Source organism: Schistocerca piceifrons, chromosome 8 (assembly GCF_021461385.2).
Source record: "Schistocerca piceifrons isolate TAMUIC-IGC-003096 chromosome 8, iqSchPice1.1, whole genome shotgun sequence".
Classification (NCBI taxonomy): Eukaryota; Metazoa; Arthropoda; class Insecta; order Orthoptera; family Acrididae; genus Schistocerca; species Schistocerca piceifrons.
The window spans coordinates 105061949-105067415 of NC_060145.1; the positions used below are offsets into that span (position 1 = coordinate 105061949).

A 5467-nucleotide genomic window follows, 5' to 3' on the forward strand; every position below is an offset into this window, starting at 1 on the left:
CTTTATAGATCTAGAAAAGGCATACGACCGGGTTTCTAGGAGGAAGTTATTGTCTGTTCTACGAGATAGTCAGGCAGCAGTTAGAGTTGACGGTAAATTGAGCTCATGGTTCAGAGTAGTTTCAGGGGTAAGACAAGGCTGCAACCTGTCTCCACTGTTGTTCATATTATTTATGGATCATATGTTGAAAACAATAGACTGGCTGGGTGAGAGTAAGATATGTGAACACAAAATAAGCAGTCTTGCATATGCGGATGACCTAGTTGTGATGGCAGATTCGATTCAAAGTTTGCAAAGTTATAGTTCAGAGCTAGATCAGAAATGTAAGGACTATGGTATGAAGATTGGCATCTCCAAAACGAAGGTAATGTCAGTGGGAAAGAAATATAAACGGGTTGAGTGCCAAATAGGAGGAACAAAGTTAGAACAGGTGGACGGTTTCAAGTACTTAGGATGCATATTCTCACAGGATGGCAACATAATGAAAGAACTGGAAGCGAGGTGTAGCAAAGCTAATGCAGTGAGCGCTCAGCTACGATCTACTCTCTTCTGCAAGAAGGAAGTCAGTACCAAGACTAAGTTATCTGTGCACCGTTCAATCTTTCGACCTACTTTGTTGTATGGGAGCGAAAGCTGGGTGGATTCAGGTTACCTTATCAACAAGGTTGAGGTTACAGATATGAAAGTAGCTAGGATGATTGCAGGTACTAGTAGATGGGAACAATGGCAGGAGGGTGTCCACAATGAGGAAATCAAAGAAAAGCTGGGAATGAACTCTATAGATGTAGCAGTCAGGGCGAACAGGCTTAGATGGTGGGGTCATGTTACACGCATGGGAGATGCAAGGTTACCCAAGAGACTCATGGGTTCAGCAGTAGAGGGTATGAGGAGTCGGGGTGGACCAAGGAGAAGGTACCTGGATTCGGTTAAGAATGATTTTGAAGTAATAGGTTTAACATCAGAAGAGGCACCAATGTTAGCACTGAATACGGAATCATGGAGGAATTTTATAAGACTGAACGCTGAAAGGCATAATCAGTCTTAAATGATGATGATGATGATGATGATACAACATGAACCAGACAACATGATATTTAGTATGTGACATAACTATACTCATTTCCTATGAAGGGCTAAGGCATACGTTTATTGTTAACAGAAATTCGATCTGCGCTTGTTAGCTCGTGTCCCATCCGTCAATCCGAAGCGTGAATGTTAACAACCTAGTTCCCAGCATTGTACAGGTGAATGCTTGCAATGTGTTTCTGTGATTTGCAACGAACAAAAAACCTAGTTTAGCGCTTTTCACCCACTCCACGCAAAACGACGGAGGGTGACGTATGTGGGAAAGGAATGCTGATGATGAGTCTGTGGCCAGAGCGTATGAGCAAGCACTGAGAGGTGGGAACCGGCCGCCGGACAAATGGCGGACAGTTGGCCCCCCTTGTGGCCGGGTCGACGTTCTTGTCGTCAGCGCCGGGCCGGCTGCCGGCGACAGCTGCCGTCCGCACGGCTCCCTCCGCGACGACAAAAGGCGAGCATTAATACTCCCCGCCGCACGGCCCCTCTGCCGAGCGCAGCGCAAGAAATACGGGTGCGGACCCCCAGCAGCGCGCGGACGATTCCAGTCCGGTCCAGCTGCACCAGCGAAAGCCGCCTAGATTAAAAACGGCTGCGAGCCTCGCCAGCACACTGACGTTCGGTGTCGGCAGAACTGTCCGCGGCAACAGAACCACAATGCGATAGAAACTACTCACAATAGCACGACACCGTTAAATTTGGGAAGTGTTGCCCGATTGTTCACGCATATATTCAATCATTATTCCGGAACTTAAACAACAAAATGCTACTGCATATTATTTTCTGTGTATCTGCCCAAGGCTATTATTTATGAGGATTATGATGCACACACGGAGAAGCTTAAGTTTCGTGGAATTGTCGGTTTGAGCAGTCTGAAAAAACAGTACGGAATAATTCAACCACACTTTGAAGGAGAACAAATATTAGTAAATTTGCAGTTTTAGTAAATATGTAACGTTTCGTATTAGAGTGCACCCCTATTTCTTATATAGGCAACGGCCTTGCCGCAGTGGATCCACCGGTTCCCGTGAGATCACCGAAGTTAAGCGCTGTCGGGCGTGGCCGGCACTTGGATGGGTGACCATCCAGCCGCCATGCGCTGTTGCCATTTTTCGGGGTGCACTCAGCCTCGTGATGCCAATTGAGGAGCTACTCGACCGAATAGTAGCGGCTCCGGTCAAAGAAAGCCATCATAACGGCCGGGAGAGCGGTGTGCTGACCACACGCCCCTCCTATCCGCATCCTCCACTGAGGATGAAAAGACGGTCGGATGGTCCCGATGGGCCACTTGTGGCCTGAAGACGGAGTGCTATTTCTTATATATGTGAATGAACTGCCACTCAATACACAATAATACCCTTGCATCTTCAGATAACTAATTTTCCTAATAACCTAACACGATAGCGTGACAATCGGAGTAGCGACTGCAAGAGATCCGAGCAAATACTTCGCATGCTGGACGTATTACGCCACCACCAACAACAAAAAACAGAACTGAAGAAATTAGTTGTTTCGTGAAGAAACACAATGAAGCGCATAAAAAAAACCGAGTACAGGTATGTCTATTGAAATACAGAGAAACGTAAACAGCTAGAATACAGAACTGCTGTCGGCACCGCTTCTATGAGAAAACAAGTGTCTGGTGCAGTTGTTAGATCGGTTACTGCTGTTACAATGGTCGGTTATCAAGATTTAAGTGAGTTTGAACGTGGTGTTATAGGCGACGCACGAGCGATGGGACACAGGATCTCCAAGGTAGCGATGAAGCGATGAGCGTACCGTGAATATCAGGAATTCGGTAAAACATCAAGTCTCCGACATCCCTGCGACCGGAAAAATATCCTCCAAGTACGGGATCAACGACGTCTCAAGACAATAGCTCAACGTGAGAGAAGTCCAACCCTTCCGCAGATTGTTGCAGACTTCAATGTTGGACCATCAACACCTCTCAGCGTACGAACCATTCAACGAAACATCATCAGTATGGCCTTCCGGAGCCGAAGGCCCACTCATGTACCCTTGATGACTGCACGACACAAAGTTTTAGGCCTCGTTTGGGCCCATCAACTCTGACATTCAACTGTTCATTACTGGAGATATGTTGTATGGTCGAACGAGTCTCGTTTTAAATTGCATCGAGCGAATGGATGTCATGTACGAGTATAGAGACAACCCCATGAATCCAAGCTTTTCAAGCTGGTGGAGGCTATGTAATGGAGTGTGCAGTTGGAGTGATACGGGACCCCTGATACGTCTAGATACGACTCTGACAGGTCACTCGTACATAAGCATCCTGTCTGGTCACCTGCATCCGTTCATGCCCATTGTGCATTCAGACGAAGCTAAGACAATGCCAGCAGGATAATGCGACACCCCAGACGTCCAGGATTGCTACGGAGTGGCTCCAGGAACACTCTTCTGAGTTTAAACCCTTCCGCTGACCACCAAACACCCCATACATGAACTGGCATATCTGGGATGTCTTGCAACGTGCTGCTCAGAGGAGATCTCCACCCCCTCGTACACTTTCGGATTTATGGACAGCCCTGCAGGATTCGTGGTGTCAGTATCCTCCAGCACTATTTCAGACATTAGGCGACTCCATGCCACGTCGTACTGCGGCACTTCTGCGTGTACGTGGGGGCCCTACACGATATGAGGTGGGTTTACCAGTTGCTCTGGCTCTACAGTGTATATGGTAGCATTAAGGTGGTGGATATAGTGAATTGAGCAGATTCTCAACTCATTTACTATAATATGTTGTGATTGACATTCTGCCTGACTGTTACAACAAGAGGTGCAATGGGAATCTACACATTTAATGGCCCCTAAAAAATATGGAACAAACAGAAGTAATAGAAAGGTGTAACATATCTCCTATATTATTCAGTATGTACATGCAGGAAGCAGCCAAGGAAGCCAGGGAAACGATAGTAAAGGAAATTAACTCTCAGAGAGAAAAACAGAAGTTAAATCTTTTCAATGACTTTTTATGAACAGCGTCTCGAAAAGTTGTTATAAGGTAAATTCAACTGGAGGAAACGAAGGGCAGTCGAGTGTAGTTGAACCAGAAGATTTTTTTAAGGAAATTAGATTACCGAATGAGACGATAATAGAAGTTGACGTGTTTTGCTATATCGTAAAATAACTAGAGGAGACACAAGCAAAGAGCATACTAAAAACTCCAATAAAAGAGTTACTATATATTAGAAATACGTTAAAATATAATATAAATATCTTAGAAAGTGTTTTTTGGTTTGACGTTTAGCCTTATTTGGAAGTGAAACGTGAACAATAAACAGTATAGAAAATAACAGAGCTGAAGGTATTAAAATGGGGTATTACAGAAGAGTCAGAAAAATGCTGAAGATTTGCAGGACAGATTGAATAACCAATGAAGATTTACTGAAAAATTTGGAAGAAACAAGATTTATTGTAACTAAGTAAAAAGCGTTAGGTTCATAGGACACCGCAAGCAACCCTTGATTTCCTAGTGCAGGGAAGTTTGGAGGGTAAGAATTGTAGAGGCAGACCAAGCGATGACCACAGTAAGCAGATACAGGTGGATGTAGGTTACAGTGTTTATGCAGAGATGCATGGACAGTACAGAATAGCGACGAAAGCTGCATCAAACCAACCTGCGGCCTGAAGACTGTTGCCAAGCTGTCCGGGTCTCTGGGGAGCTAAGGGCAATATCTACCTCCAAAATCGACAGCTAGTCATAACACAAACAATGCTTAACTTGGATCTTGTTTAGTACTTAATTACATTTCAGACTCTCGTCATTGTATGCACCCGAAAAAAAGTATACAGTTCACTCTTTTATCCTGTCTCATCTCTTACCACCAAAGAATATTTTAGGTTTTTAGCAGTACAGAAATTAATTTAATGTTTCTTAGCCCAAATAACTTATATCGTCTTCTAAGAGCTGATGGCTGATGGAACTTTTCAGTGTGAGGAGGTGAGTGCATCGCAAATTGAAACTTTCTTTCAGGAATGATAACGCGTAATACATCCCGTGAGTGTTGTACTACCGAATTTTCTGCGTTGTTGATACTCATCACAAACTACGATCATGCACACAATGCGAACGGAATTTTATATAAGTCAAGACTGAGGTCAGTACCTTGAGTAAAAAAGAATAAGGACAGCATTAAACCGTTCTGAGTACCAGTTTGAAACTGAACATGAGTACAATGGCCGTCTGCTCAAGTAATAAATTTCTGTTCAGTTGACTGTTATTCAGATACAAAAATTCTTTTGTCACATGTAATTTTAATGATTTTAAGCAAGTACTTCAGTAAATCTAGAGCTAAAAGAAGTTGAAAGTATTTAGTACTTTCATGCGACGCAGACGAAGTTTAGTTTTGCACTGCATTGAATGAAA

General features: G+C 44.0%; 1 pseudogene; it reads left to right on the forward strand.

Annotated features, from left to right (window-relative positions):
• The first annotated feature begins 2071 nt into the window (after positions 1–2071).
• Positions 2072–2188, forward strand: LOC124712893 (annotated as a pseudogene).
• Positions 2189–5467: the final 3279 nt, after the last annotated feature.